The sequence below is a fragment of the Peromyscus eremicus genome, chromosome 3, assembly GCF_949786415.1.
Source record: "Peromyscus eremicus chromosome 3, PerEre_H2_v1, whole genome shotgun sequence".
Classification (NCBI taxonomy): domain Eukaryota; kingdom Metazoa; phylum Chordata; class Mammalia; order Rodentia; family Cricetidae; genus Peromyscus; species Peromyscus eremicus.
Genome location: NC_081418.1, coordinates 16,579,416 through 16,595,765, shown reverse-complemented (window position 1 = coordinate 16,595,765; position 16,350 = coordinate 16,579,416). Strand labels below are relative to the sequence as shown.

The following is a 16,350-nucleotide window of genomic DNA, read 5'->3' as shown; positions in this document are numbered from 1 at the left end:
GTATAATGTCTATCTTTTAACCTCTAATTTCATTGATTTAGATGCTCTATCTCTTTTGATTAAGTTGGCTAAGTTTGACAATCTTGTGAGTTTTCTCATAGAATCAACTCTTACTATTATTGATTCCTTGTATTTCCTATTTGTTTCTATCCTATTGATTTGAGCACTAAGTTGATTATTTCTTCCCATCTACACTTTTTGGGTATTATTTATCATTGTTTTACTAATGCTTTAGAGTATGTCCTTAAGTTATTAATATAAGGTCTTTCCAGGTACTTTTTTTAAAATGTAGGTACTTAGAGCTGTGCACTTGCTTCTGGTAACCACATTTTGTCTCATAACTGTGGCTGTGATGTGCTTAATTTTTATTCAGTTCTAGAAAGTTTTTAATTTCCTCCTTTACTCAATTTTTGTTCAGCAATGAGTTAGTTGTTCAGCTTCCATGACCTTGAACACTTTCTGCTGTTTCTATGATTGCTGTTATTTAGCTTTAATAGATGGTAGTCAGAATGTAGGGAGTTACTACAATTTTTCTACATCTGTTTAGATTTATTCTGTTCCTATTATTTGGCCAATTTTGGAGAAAGCTCCACCGGCTGCTAAAAAGAAAGTATAGTCTTTAGCATTTGTGTAGAATATTCTTAAATGTCTGTTAAATCCATTTGATTTATGACATTATTTAACTCCAGCATTTCTCTGTTTTGGTTTTGCCCGAATGAACTGTCGGTTGATGAGAGTGTGGTAATGAAGTCACCCACTATCACTGCTTTAGTGTCAATGTGTTGTTTTAGCTATAATGGTGTTTCTTTTATGAAATGGGGTACCCTCATATTTGATGCATGAATGTTAAAATAGTAACAGCCCCTAGATGGATGTGTTTCTTTAATGAATATGTAATGCCCTTAACTATCTCTTCTTATTAGTTTTGATTTGAACTCATTTTGTCAGATATTAAAATATTATGTTTGTTTGCTTCTTGTGGCCACTTTCTTGGAATATCTTTTTCACATACTTTTGCTTTACTTTAGGTCCTTTCATTTTTATTGATACATTTACTGCTTTCCTGTATAGAATTTCGTTTACTTATGTTCTAATTTTTAGTTTGCTATATTTAATTTGAAATGAATTTTGTCTTTTTTTTCTATCTCTCAAAGGGAAACCTAATCTGTAACTTAAACAGATTGGTTGTGATTTTGAGTTTGTTTTGATCATATATTAAAATATTCATGCCTGCTTGCTTCTTTGTTCCATATACTCGGAATAACTTTTTCCATTGTTTTACTCAAAGAAAACCCTTATGCTTGATGAAAAGCTGTGTTTCCTGGATGCAACATAAAGTCTCTGCCTTGTAACCCAGTCTGCTCATCTATGTCTTTTTATTTGGTAATTAAGATCATTGATATTTAGATCTTTTATTGAGCATAGGCTATTAGTTGCTCTTATTTTATTGTTGTATAGTGTTTCTTCTCCTTCTTCTGATGAACTATTCTGGAATTATTTATTATTTTTGTCATAGTTGGTATAGTTAACCTTCTCCCAAGACAAATTTTACTTTTAGTACCTTCCATAGAGTTGGAATGGTGAACCTAATTTGCTGAAATTTGTTTTCATTGTGAAACATTTTCTCTCTCTGTTGATTTTGATTGATAGTTTTGCTGGGTATAGTAGTCTAGGTTGGTATCTGCAGTCTTTCAGGGATTGTAAAATATCTGTCCAGGCCATTCTATTTTCCAAAGTATCCACTGAAAAATCAAATATTATTCTAATGGCCCTGACTATATATGTGTCTCATCTTTTTCCATTGACATTTCTAAGATTTTCTTTGCTCTGTACATTTAGCATTTTGATTATTATGTGTTGTGGGGAATTCCTTTTCTGTTCCAGTTTATTTGGTCTTCTGTACACTTCTTGTACCTTGATAGGCACCTCCTTATTTAGATTGGGAAATTTTTCTTCAATAATTTGGTTAGAAATATTTCTCTGCCTTTGATAAGGAATTCTTCTCCTTCTTCTAGTCTTATTATTCATACATTTGTTCTTTTCATAGTGTCCCTGATTTAATGAATCTTTTGTGTCTACATTTTTTAGGATTTGCCATTTTTTTCTATTGCAGTGTCCATTTCTTCTACTTTGTCTTCAAGACCTGGAATTTTCTCTTCCCTGACTTTTACTTTTTACCTCTGAGGTTTTTGTGTTACATACTGAGTTTTTTGCTTTTAGTTTTATTTGTTTTATTTTACTTCAGTGATTCTATTTCCTTGCTAAATTCTACTTTCATGTCTTAAATTGTTTTCACTATTTCATTCAACTGTTTATGTTTTTATTGTCTTCATTATGGAATTTGTTTGTAACTCCTTAATGTTCATGAACACATTTATGATTGCTATTTGGAAGTCCTTTTCTTGTGCTTCAGCTAAATTGCTTTTATCAGGACCTATTTCTGTAATTTTTTTGGGTTCTGGAGGTATCTTTTTTGTTTCTGTTCACGTGTCATTGCAAGAAACTCATTTATCTAGTGAAAAAGAAAGATCAAATAGGTATTTCTGAAGTAGACATGGATAACTTACTTGACAACACTGTGAAGCACACTTGCTCACTAGAATTTACTCACAGCATTACAGCTCAGTTTCTTTGATAGGGAAGATTAAAGAACGGAAAAATATCACCAGAATCACTGAAGCTAGTCAAGGGTTCAGCAGGGAAAATTCTTCCCAATAAAGAATTCTGAGTCGAAGGACAAACATAGTATGTACTCACTCATAAGTGGATACTAAATGGGAGGGAAGGGTTGGCCAGACTGCAACCCACAACTCCACAGAGGCTAGCTAACAGGAAAAGACCCTAGGAGGGACACATGGATGACCCCATGAAGGAGAAGTGGACGAGATCTACATGCGTGGACTGGGTGTGGTTGGGTGGCAGAGGGCGAGGAGTGGGGGATGAGAACATTGGGAAATGGGAGGGTCAAGCTGGAACAGGGACAGAGTGGGAGGGCAGGGAGGAAGATACCATGATAGATGAGGACATCGTGGGAATAGGAAGAGGCAGGGCGCTGGTGAGGCTCTTAGGAATCCACAAGATTGACCCCACCTTGATCTGCTGGCAGTGATCCAGAGGGTACCTGGACTGGTCTACTCTGGTGACCGGTCTAGCGAATAACCTAGCTGTCATCATAGAGCCTTTGCCTAGTGACAGATGGAGGCAGATACAGAGATCCTCGGCCAGGCACCAGGTTGAGTTCTGGGAATTCAATTGATGAGAGAGAGGAGAGATACTGCAGGCGAGGGACATCGAGATCATGATGGGAGGATGTGCAGAGATGACTGGCCACACTAGTGGAAGCCCTTGAACTGTGGACTGGTGGCTGTGGACCCCCCATGGGACTGGACTAGGCCCTCTGGACACGGAAGATGGTTGTTTGGCTCGAACTGTTTGGGGGGCACCCAGGCAGGGGGATCGGGATGTGTCCCTGGTGCATGGGCAGGCTTCTGGAACCCGGTGCCTATGATGTGACACCTTGCACAGCCTTGGTGCAGTAGGAAGGGGCTTGGACCTGCCTAGGCTCAGTGAGCTGGGCTCTGCTGACTCCCCATGGGAGACCTCGATTTGGGGGATGTGGGGATGTGGGGTGGCATGGGAAAGAGGGCTGGGGGGTGGGAGGAGGGAGGAGGGGGGTTCTGTGGATAGCATGAGGAGTGAGTAGAAAATTTCTTAATAAAGGAAAAAAAAAAGAATTCTGAGTCAAGCCCGGCGGTGGTGGCACACGCCTTTAATCCCAGCACTCGGGAGGCAGAGGCAGGCAGATCTCTGTGAGTTTGAGGCCAGCCTGGTCTCCAAAGCGAGTTCTAGGAAAGGCACAAAGCTACACAGAGAAACCCTGTCTCGAAAAACCAAAAAAAAAAAAAAAAAAAAAGAATTCTGAATCAAAATTTAATGGTTTGTTTTGTACCTAAGGATGGCCTTGAACTCATGATCCCCTTGCCTCCACCTCACAAGTGCTAGGATTACACATGTGCCACCATGCTCGGCTGTGACCTGGTTTTAACAAATCTGTTCCAGTCTCCACGTATCTGCTGCTGTTCTGTAGCTGCAGGATTGGGATAAAATGTAAGCTGGCTATACAGCTGGATAGGAGAGAGATGGTCAATACAGATTCCCAGAACAGCCAATGCATGCCTGAGCAATAACTCCAATATGTTTTACCCATTATAATTGACTATATAAAATGTCATATTTAAGCTGGGTGGTGGTGACAGAGGCAGGCAGATCTCTGTGAGTTCGAGGCCAGCCAGGTCTACAGCATGAGTTTCAGGACAGCCAGGGCAACACAGAGAAACTGTCTTAAAAAACCACTGGAAAAAAAAAAAGACTAGTCTGAGCTACATATCAGGACACTGTCCTAAAATGTCATATTTAGTCCTCTGTTTTTCTGAATGCCTGTCATTACTCATAATAGTCAAAATTAGCTGAAATTTTAATAAATCGTATATTCATTAAAACTACATTATGTTTAGGGCTGGAGAGATGGGTCAGTGATTAAAAGCACTTGCTGCTCTTGCAGAGGACCCCAGGATCAGTTCCCAACACCCACATGGCAGTTCACAACCATCTTTCATTCCAATTCCAGATGCCTTCGTATGGCCTCTATTGGCACCAGGCAGGCATGTGACACACGAATATACATGTAGGCAAAACCCAATACACATAAAATACAACATTTAAAAAGACAAATTTAGAAATATTCATGCTCAAACCAAGATGGCTTTTCCTAAGATTTCTATCAATTAATTAGTTTCTCTCAAATGTTCAACAAAATATAGTTTTAAGGAAGAATATTCAAGAATATTAGAAATATCTGTATATATTTCTTCCTTTCTGCTATTTACCATGCAGCCCAAAGTTTCCTCTGCAATACTTCCTATGAGACCACAGGAATGGAGTGTCCCAGTGTGGTCAGTAAGATCAATCAGCACACCAAAACAGAGAAAAAAGTGACTTAAGTCTAGAAGAATCTTTCTTACAAATTGCGCCAGTGTTGGAGGCTTCGTTTACAATATAGCCACAGCTGGAACTGAAAAGAAACAAAAGTTATTCAAAAGATAATGGTCCTCAGTGACAAATTGGATCTCTAGCAGTATTATATCTTTAACAGTCTAATGACATTATAAAATGTTCTAAAATCCCAGAGGTTAGTATCTTTACTATGAAACTAGATATACAAAGCCATCCTGTGCCAAAACTATATAGAACACAATAGAACACTATATAGAACACAAAATTATATAGAAAACTATATAGTACACAATGACAACATGTAAATCTGGGGACTTGGATGAGATGATCAGAGTGATGAATTCACTATCCTGATGGAAGAAAGGCATTCATTATACATTGCAAAATGTAACTTTAGGGTGCATTGGACAAAGGGTAAGAAAGATCTCTCTGTTCTTTTGTTTGTATTGGTTGAGAGTTTTCTGTTTTGAAGACAGGGTCTCATGTAGCACAAGCCAGCTTTGAATTCATGATCTTCCTGCCTCCACTTCCCAATTGCTAGGATTACAGAAAGGCACTGTTACAGCAGGCTCTATCTCTATATTTTTAAATAAATTAATTTCTTTGTTTAATTTACATCTCAGTCAGTTTCCCCTCATTCCTCTCCTCCCAGTCCCTCCCCACCATCCTCCTCTCTTCCCACCCCCCAATCCACTCCCGCTCTGTTTCTGTTCAGGAAAGAGCAGGTCTCCCATGAGTATTAACAAAACATGGCATATCAAGTTGCAGTGAGACTAAACACTTCCCCATGTATTAAGGCTGGGCAGGGCAACCCAGAATGAGGGGTAGGGTCCCAAAAGCCAGTAAAAGAGAAAAGCCAGATGGTGATGGCACACGTCTTTAATCCTAGCACTTGGGATGCAAAGGCAGGCAGACCTCTGAGTTCAAGGCCAGCCTGATCTACAGAGTGAGTTCCAGGACAGGCTCCAAAGCTACACAGAGAAACCCTATCTCAAAAAACAAAACAGAGGGCCGGGCGGTGGTGGCGCACGCCTTTAATCCCAGCACTCGGGAGGCAGGGGCAGGCGGATCTTTATGAGTTCGAGGCCAGCCTGGTCTCCAAAGCGAGTTCCAGGAAAGGCTCCAAAGCTACACAGAGAAACCCTGTCTCGAAAAGAAAAAAAAAAAAAACAACAGAACAACAACAACAACAAAAAGTGTGACACAGCCACTGTTCTTCCCACTGTGAGAAGTCCCACAGGAAGCCCATGCTACACAACTGTAATATATATGCAGAGTACCTAGGTCAGCCCCTATAATAGCAAGATCTGAACAATCCAAACACAGCTGAAGCACAAGAAAATGACTTTAAAATGACTTTATGAAGATATAGAGGTCCCTAAAGAGGCTATGAAAAAAATCCCTTAAAGAAATTGAAGAAAACACAAACAAAAAAATTGAAAGAAATCAATAAATACCTAGAAGAAAGCCAAGAAAACAAACAGATAAAGGAAACTGTTCAAGACATGAAAATGGAAATAGAAGCAATAAGGAAAACACAAACCAAAGGAATCCTGGGAATGGAAAACCTGGGTAAGCAAATAGGAACTAGAGGAAATAGAATCATCATTGAAAGAAAATGTTAAGTCTAAAAAATTCCTAACACAAAACATCCAGTAAATCTGGGACACTATAAAAAGACCAAACATAAAAATAATAGAAATAGAAGAAAGAGTGTCTCTATGTTTTTAACTTTGTGTGACTCCCATGTTAATCTCAATAAAAAATTCAGTCATAAAAAAAATCTGTAAAGAGACTTTCACAATAACACTTTATATATTTCTTGCTAACCATTGTTTGACTAAAATTAGTAAATGCCTTGGGCTTTACTTTTTTTTTTGTTTTGTTTTGTTTTGTTTTTCGAGACAGGGTTTCTCTGTGTAGCTTTGCGCCTTTCCTGGGACTCACTTGGTAGTCCAGGCTGGCCTCGAACTCACAGAGATCCGCCTGGCTCTGCCTCCCGAGTGCTGGGATTAAAGGCGTGCGCCACCACCGCCCGGCGGGCTTTACTTTTTATGCAAGGAAATGACTGAGGATGGAGGTCAGATATGTCGTGCATTGGAAAAAAACTTAAATACTGTCTCCATATTGTTATAAGATATGACAAGCAAAACTGTTTCTGCCAAATTATAAAACAAGTTTAATCATACCAATTAAAAGTTTCAAACCGAGCCAGGTGGTGGTGGCACATGCCTTTAATCCCAGTACTTAGGAGGCAGAGGCAAGAGGATCTCTGAGTTCAAGGCCAGCCTGATCTACAAAGTGAGTTCCAGGACAGCAAGGACTAAAGAGAGAAACCCTGTCTTGGAAAAAAATTCAAACAATATTATCTTTTATGATGCAGAAATATAATCTATTTTACTTTAAAAACCAGGGTAATTTTTTTTTTCTTTTTTGTGGTGCTGGAAATTGAACCCAGGTCCTTGCTTGTGCTAGGCAAGTACTAACGCACATAGGTCTACCTTAGTCCTAAAAGCCAGTTGTCATCATTGAATCTGTCTTAGAGTTTCTACTGCTGTGACAAAACTCCATGACCAAAGAGCAGGTTGGGAAAGAAAGGGTTTTATTTGGCTTACACTTCTACATTGTAGTCTGCTGTGGAACAATCTTTTTGTACACTATGAATATGTATTACTCTCATTGGCTAATAAAAAGCTGATTGGCCAATAGCTGGGCAGGAAGAGATTAAATGAGAGAACCAGACTAGGAGAATTCTGGGAAGAGGAAGGGCAGAGTCAGAGAGTTGCCCGCAAATGCAGAGAAGCAAGAAGAGAATACTGTACTGAGAAAAGGTACCAAGCCAGGTGACTAAGCATAAGTAAGAATTATGGGTTAATTTAAGTGTAAGAGTTAGCTAGTAACAAGCCTGAGCTATCTTCTGAGCATTTATATTCACATTCAGCCTCTGAGTTGGTTATTTGGGAAGTGGTAGGTGGGAAAGAAATGTCCAGCTACATATGAAGCCCAACGTGGGACTGAAATGTCAACATAAAACCTGACAAAGCTTAAAAAAGAATTCTAGACACACAAAACCAAAATCAAGCACAGCTTCTTGGTAGCTGCTTTTACTTGGGTGAGCTCTGTTTGCTGGCAGTGAGTGGAGGCACAGCTCCTTTAAAGGATGGCTTCCTGGCTTGGTACTAGTGCAAAAACAGGCAGCTCTTTTGAGAGGCCCTGCTGCCAAACACTTAAATGGTGTTTGTGAGCAATGGGCTGCATGCTACATAGTGGCAGTGTGGACACAGAAACTGCCCAGAGTTGGGACAGTAAACATGGCTCCCAGAGCTGGCAGTAAATGTACCTCCGCCATGAGACTAGACACTCAGGGAACCAAGGGGGAGAAGCCAGCGCCAGAACACCATGATCTAAGTTACACAACAGGTTCTTTCTTTTCTTTTTTTTGCTCACACAGACAGAAAAGGTTACAGATACACAGTAAGGAGAGATGCAGATGGAAAAAACCTCTAAGCGGGTTACAGTGTGTTTTAAAAATATATATAGGCTTGGAAGAGAGAAGAGAAAGAGTATATACAGTCTTAAATTCAAAATATAGATGGGAAATAATAAAGTCCTTTAAAAGTGGAGTAAAGTAATATAAAGGAAATAAGCCACATAAAGATGGAAAATAAGAGATTGTTTTGTATATTATTGTGAATTATGTATATTATTGTGTTGTCTTTAAATTTTTGACTGCTAAGAGACCTTGTATTATGGAAACTGCTAGATTAAACCAATGTATATATTTTTAAATTATCTTGATTTCAAAGTTTAAGTCAAAAGATATGTCTCCTTGTGTGGTGGTATTGTGTTCCCCAAAATATTGTGCACCCTGAAAAACTTATCTGGGGTCAGAGAACAGAACAGCCACTAGATACAGAGGCTAGAAAATGGTGGCACTCACACCTTTAATCCTAGCAATCCAGAGGCAGAAATCTGGATCTCTGTGAGTTCAAGGCCACACTGGAAACAGGCAGGCATGGTGACACACGCCTTTAATCCCAGAAAGTGAGCCTTTAATCCCAGGGAGTGATGGCAGAAAGCAAAAAGGTATATAAGGCGTGAGGACCAGAAACTAGAAGCTTTTAGCTGGTTAAGCTTTTAGGCTTTTGAGCAGCAGTTCAGCTGAGATTCATTTGGCTTCCAGTCTGAGGAAACAGGATCAGCTGAGGAATTGGTGAGGTGAGGAAGCTGTGGCTTATTCTGCTTCTCTGATCTTCCAGCATTCACCCCAATAACTGGCCTCAGGTTTGATTTTATTAATAAGACCATTTAAGATTCATGCTACATCTTTGGGAGAGAGGTTATGCTTTTGTTTCCACAGGAAATGAGAGGTTATGGATTCACTCTAGGTTAAGAAAAATCAGGTTTGATTAAGAAGGACCCCCTGAAATCCTGGCTACAGACATAAAAAATAAACCTACAAAAACCACAAAACATGTAACATATATTTTACCTGCTCAAACACAAAACGAAAAGTCATCTTTGGGCTGACTTGTGTACAATGCACAGTCTATACTTGTATTAATGCAGATATGTATGCTACCTTTAAAAGTTTGTGTATTTTCAGAGCAAAGAAACCAGACACTAACAAAAACTGGATTGCCCAGATGATCCAACATCCAGAACATCTTCAAAGCTGCTGACTGAGATGATCCAGCCTCACAGACTACTACAGTCAGGACTTGACCATAATGCTGAATTTTCTCAGGGTCCCCCAAAGATTACCAGCACCTCCAATCAACGGGAAGTAGTCTAGAGAACTATGCCCACATTCCCATAAAATGGATTATAGATGTTTGTCTTTGTTTAGGGGGGTTGGTTGCAAATTATTACTGGTCATGGTAAAAAAAAAACTAACCAAAGGAGTTAGAGTCAAAGATCTTTTTCTAAAGAAAAAAGGGGGGTAGAATATAGAAATGATAAGATAAAAGGGTAGATTATTGAATCTATTTTATCCAAAAAACAACTATTAATCGTAAATATTTTACATTAGCATGAATTTGTATTTTAGTTTATTAATACAAATTTAAAGTTAATTTTGTTACACTATAGGTATATTTCTACTTGTTTGGGGTATTGTGCTTAAACAGCTCATTTAAAATGGTAATGTATAATTAAGAAATACAGATTAATAATTATCTATAATAGTCAAACTAATAGTCATGTTAGGTATGTTTTCAAGGTCATACACAGATATATTTAGATAGATAGATGGTCTTCAAACACTTCAAATACCTATAGAATATGGTATTTAATATGTTTAATAACCTAAGGCTTTTCATGACAGTGAGACATGTCTGCTTCTGGAAGCACTAATCTATTTGCTTTCTGGGCAATCCTACTTCCAGATGTGTTTGGTGGTGGTGAAGGAACAGGTTGCAGGACAAATTTATCAATCAGTTTGGTACCCAGGGCCGAGGAGATAGAACACTCCAAAGTTTTATGGTGAGAGAAACTTGCTGATAACCAGAGCATCAGAAATGATAAACCAAGAATTACACTTTGCACATGGGGACTGAGTATGCAGACCTCATCCCCACTGGACTTGCTCTTTCCAGGGGTAAAGTTCCCTAGAGAAAGGAGGCATGGGTCTGAGCTTCTTCTCATGAAATGGTCAGAAAAGATGCCTTCAGATACTTCCTGTAAGTACTATCCCAAAATATACGCATGAGCCTGGACAGCCTTTGAGATTTCCCAACAGTGAGGCCTGGCCTCTGTGACCTCACACGAGGGTCACTGTCATGGTTTAAAGGTGTGCCCTATATCTAAGGGCAGCAGAGTGAGAGTAGGTAGGGAATTGAACCAAGGAGAATGTGGGCAGGGATGCATTTCAGGTAAGTGACTGCAGAAAATTCTTTAGATGAAGTGATCTCACACCAGTATAAGTAGTTGGCAGGGGGATTTCTGGAAAGGGGTTTTGAAGGCACAATTCAGTGTCTGAGGGGTTTTGATGGACAAGACCGATGTGATCTTCAGAAGAATCACGATTCAAGGACCAGAAAGAGATCCTCACAGAGCATGGCCATGCATGACATACAGGGACAAGACACCATATCCAAATCAGGGGAAAAGGCCGAACTACCCTCTATTGTAACTACCTGTGATATTCCTTCATGGGAGGGTACCACAGGAAGAAAATGCAGCATGATGTCTTGTTGGGACTCTCTTGTGGGTCTCACAACTTAGAAGCACCAAACATTCCATATGAGTTCATGGGCACTCTTCACCACATGGCCAGTGAGCTGTGCAACAAGAAGGTCTTTTTTAACTCTCTTTATTCCCTATATATTTCATCTTTTTATTTGTATAATGTAAATTTGTATCATCTGGATGGTGGGCTATAGATGTCTGTGTCTGTGCATGTTTCCCTGAGGACAGGTCAATGATATGCCATAAAAGAATACCAATATTGGCCAGGCGGTGGTGGCGTACGCCTTTAATCCCAGCACTTGGGAGGCAGAGCCAGGCGGATCTTTGTGAGTTCGAGGCCAGACTGGGCTACCAAGTGAGTTCCAGGAAAGGCACAAAGCTACACAGAGAAACCCTGTCTTGAAAAACCAAAAAAAAAAAAAAAAAAAAAAAAAGAATACCAATATTATCCTCTGTAATTACCCACAAGTCTATTTATGTTTTGTTTTTTTCTCTTTTTTTCAGATATGATGACCATATATGAACACTAATGTAAACATATGTTTTGACCTCCAAGAACTCAGAATGTTCCACTACATCAGCTGTAAAGAAACTGGTGTGACCCAGAGGATGGCCAGACCCTCAATGGTAAGATATGAAGGCATGTTCCAGCAGCTCAAATGAATGAGGCCTTGGTCACTTAAAAAAATAGTGCGAGTGGGCCTGAGCTTGACTCTGAAAGGCTGAGCAGAATGCAAAAAGTAATGTGATAACAAGGAAGTCTGTTTTTATATTTGGCCTGGGCCCAAAATGAGGAGAGATGTGGGCCTGGGCCTACCCTTAAACCTGAAGAGTACCAAGCCAAAAGAAGAAGAAATATGGGACTAGACCTATCTATAAACTTAAAGAGTCCCGGGCTGAAAAAAGAAGTGTGGGCCTGGGCCTGTCCCTAACCCTGAAGAGGCCTGGGCCCAAACAAGAAGAGATGTGGCCAGGGCCTACCCCAGACCCTGAAGAGACCTGGGCCCAAAGAAGAAGAGGTGTGGGTCTGGGCCTACTCTTGGACCTGAAGAGCAACAGCAGCAACAACAACAACAGAGGCAGCAACAACAGTAATAGGAGCTACAAGAACAACAGCAACAAGAACAACAGCAACAAGAACAACAGCAACAAGAACAACAGCAACAAGAACAAAAGCAACAACAATGACATATCAGCAACAACAGCAATAACAGTAATAGCAGCTACAACAACAACAACAACAAGAACAGCAACAAGAACAACAGCAACAAGAACAACAGCTACAGCCACAGCTACAACAACAGCAGGAACACCAACAGTATCAGCAGCTACACCAAAGCAGCAGCAGTAGCAACAGCACCACCACCAACAAACGACACAGCAGCAGGAACAACAACCATTTCTGTTAGCTCCTTCCACAAGCTGAACTGCTGCTCACTCTTTCCTCCCGGACAAGACTTGACAGAGGTCATACCTTCTCTCTTTGAGAACCAAAGAGGAAAACTGAAATGAAATTATAAATATATAGAAAACAACTATAAGAACCTGTCGTTTTAATTCTGCTCTGCATCTATTATACAAAAATGCTTATAAAATTAGAAGAGAAAAAATGAAACCAAATATAAACAGACATACACTAGAACAGGTAACAGCAAGACCCTAAGAAGCTATAGCTGAGCACAGGGATGCATCCGTGTAATCCTGGCACTTAGGAAGCTGAGATAGGGATTGTGAGTTCCAGTCCAGCCTGTGCTACATAATGAGGCTCAGACTCAAACGTAAATAAATATGTTTTGAAAAGCTATATCAGTTGAAATTAGATCCTTAATATGACAGCAACATGAATACTGTAGTTCACTGTGTGCCTCTGGTGGTACATACAGAATTTGCCTTGTAACAGGGTTTCCTCTTTTTGACTGGTAGTCTTCACCCAGCTCAGCTTAGAAATTGATGTTTAGATGTTGAAAAATTCCCATCAACTATTTCTTGTATAGTAACATTTTTGATAACATTTTTTAAAATAGTGGACAAGTTTAGTTTTTCAATAAGAGTATATAATCCATTTACATTATATGTAATTCAGAGTTTTACAAAATTCATCCTTGTAAGAATAGAATTCTGTGAATTTTGGCATATCCAAATGCTGTGAAGGCATCGCTAGCATCTAAAAACAATCTTTTCTCATTTCAATACTTTCCACATGCACATCTCTCAGACTGGCTACCCTAAGCCCCCATCTACCTTCTGTTTTACAGACTTGCCTGCTTTGAATAGTAAATGGAATAACTAAATATGTAGACTTTTGGATGGCTTCTTTTAAAATCTGTATTTTCTTTTCTTTTCTTTTATGTGTATGAACATTTGCCTGCATGCATGTCAATGTACCTCTTGCATGTCTGATGCTATGGGGGGCAGAAGAAGGGCATCAGGTCCTCTGTTATCTAGAGTCTCCATTGCTGTGAAGAGACACCATGAACACAGCAACTCTCATAAAGGAAAACATTTAATTGGGGCAGCTTCCAGTTTCAGAGGTTTAGTCCATTATTACCATGGTAGAACATGGCAGCATGCAGGCAGACATGGTGCTGAAGAAAAGGAGCTGAAAGTTCTATATTTTGATCTACAGGCAGCAGAAACAACTGTATGTCACATTGGGCGTGACTTGAACACAGGAGACCTCAAAACTCACCCTCTCCACAATGACACACTTCCTCTAATAAGGTCACACCTACTCCAACAAGGCCACACATCCTAATGTATAAAATAATTTAAGGTATATAAATGCAAGTTTATCTGAAGATATGAAAGCCTAAGTAAGTTATGAGGGTCTAGGGGAATTATTTAAGGTCTATAAATACAAATTATAAAGGTATAAAAACAATTTAAAATGAGAGATGTTTCACATTTATTTCCCCCTCTATGCTATTGTTACACCAAGACTTCAAAAGTTCAGAGTTTTAACATTGGTCAATGGAGTTCTGATAAGTGGATAAAACACTGACTACTATTATCAGTCACAAACTCAAGATTTTAAATTTCCTCTAGTTGTTTTCTAAGTATAGACTTAAAAATACTTCTCATCATGCTAAAAACATCTTTGTCCAATATATAGCCCTCTGGTCAGAGAAAAGAATGTTCATGTTTTTAACCCAAAGCCATTGCTTTTTCTGTGACTCAAAGGTGTGAGACTACTCCAGCTATTTTACGGACACATGTTAGCTTTGCTTTTTCTGCGATGTGGATGTCAGTGCAGATTACAAACAGTAATGTTGGTAATTACAAACAGTAACAGTGGTAATGTTAATATATATAAAAACCCTTATCTCTTTTTGTAAACTAAAAAAAAAAATCCATTTAAGCTTCAGAGAATTGCAACTTACGGTCACCTGTCACAGGTCAAAAGGACTCCAAACAAGTACTCCTGTCATACCAATTAACTACCTAAGCTTCCCTGCCTATTGCCTATCCATGAGCTGGAAGCTGAAAATATAAGATTTTCCTTTAAGTTCCTTAACTTTAACTTCTGTCTCTAGTCTATATCTGGCCTGGAGAATTTTCACTCAGCTGATAGACATCATCCAGAAATCAGCTGAGGATTGTAATCAGACATTTCTCTCCTGCCCACCAATTCCTAAATAACCACCCAGAGGCTTAATGTTATTTATAAATGATAGTTGATAGCCTAGGCTTGTTACTAGCTAATTCTTACATTTAAATTAACCAATATTCCTTAGCTGTGCTTTGCCACATGGCTCATGGCTTGTTACCTCATTTTCTATATGTCTTGCTTCCTTGGTGGCTGGTGAGTTCATCTGTGACTCCCCTGACTCCACCCTTCTTCCTCCTGTAAACAAATTTCTAAACAGTCTTAGTAAATAGAAAACACAGAGCCAAATACAGAGGTAATAGCCCAAAAGATCAGATAGTCATGACTACCTTATCTCACTACCTCACTGCTGTTGCATCCCCAGAGAGAGCTTCTTCCTGTCTGATTTGTGTTTTTATTGCCTTTCTGTTCTGCTTTCTCATTGGCTCTAAGCCCAGCCACATGACTTCCTCATCACTGCCTATTTGTACGGACCTCCAGGTCTCTATGGTTGGTACTGGGATTAAAGGCTTGTGTCACCATGCTTGGCTGTGTCCTTGACCACACAAAGACTCTGCCTGCCATGTGACTGGATTAAGGGCATGTGCCACCACCGCTGCTTATGACTTGCTATGTGACCTCTGATCTCCAGGCAAACTTTATTTATTAACATACAAATAAAATCACATTTCAGTACAATTAAAATATCACCACATCCTCCCATCATTCTCTCTGCATCAGTGTGTCTCATTCAATCTCTTCTTCCCCTGCTATTGGTCAATCAGTTTTTTATTAACAATGGGCATAATCCACAACATTTCCTCCTTTGTGTCTAATTAAAAAGGAAGGTTTTAACCTTAACATAGTGAAATTATATACAGCAAAAACAGTTAAGTAAGAATTGCAGTAACAATATTCAATCCATTTGTGTTTGGTAAAATTAGAGAAAATACTCATTATCTATCTTATATTTGTGAGTCCAAAGTTTTGTACCTAATTTACCTTTTACCATAACTAAGGAAAACTGTAACTACCTAGTCTTCAACTCTATCAAAGACCCCAGAAGGATAAAATGTTATCTAATGACAGAGACATCAGTCTGCCTGAACAATCACTCTAGGTTTCCTCTGTAACATTGGGGCATCCATCCCTGGCCTATAGGCCTAAAATATCTGACAGACTTTTTTGAGAAGCAGGGAAATCTTTTAAGGACTGTCCTACCTTGTCTTGGAAAAGTTCAGTGCTGTGGGCCACAGGAATATACCATAAGAACTCAGCTGGTTATGGCAAAATCACTATCTGGAGGAATCAGGGAATTCCTCCAGAGGAAGCTAAATCCCAAGGAGTTTTTGGTGTTACTTGGCTTGTTATATATCAGCTGTATTCTGTTATGAAAATCATGTGTGCCTTCATAGTTTTCTGAATTGACTTTTCCCTAAGAAGGACTAACAGTGTGGACTGATCGCTCTCTGGACATACACATTCCAGGTATTTGGAGAACAGCCTCAGGAAAGGCTTTCTCTGGAATCAGATTATCTCCCTTAGCCACTTTCAAGGACTAC

At 39.3% G+C, this 16,350-nt stretch overlaps 1 long non-coding RNA gene across 2 annotated transcripts in view; it reads left to right on the top strand.

Moving 5' to 3' along the window:
- LOC131906642 (uncharacterized) overlaps positions 1 to 16,350 on the top strand; it is a 44,597-nt gene that overhangs the window by 13,921 nt on the left and 14,326 nt on the right. For both annotated transcript variants that reach the window (XR_009378169.1, XR_009378167.1), the window contains exon 3: positions 11,707 to 11,829. This is a non-coding gene — a long non-coding RNA (uncharacterized LOC131906642). The remainder of the gene's footprint in view (positions 1 to 11,706; positions 11,830 to 16,350) is intronic.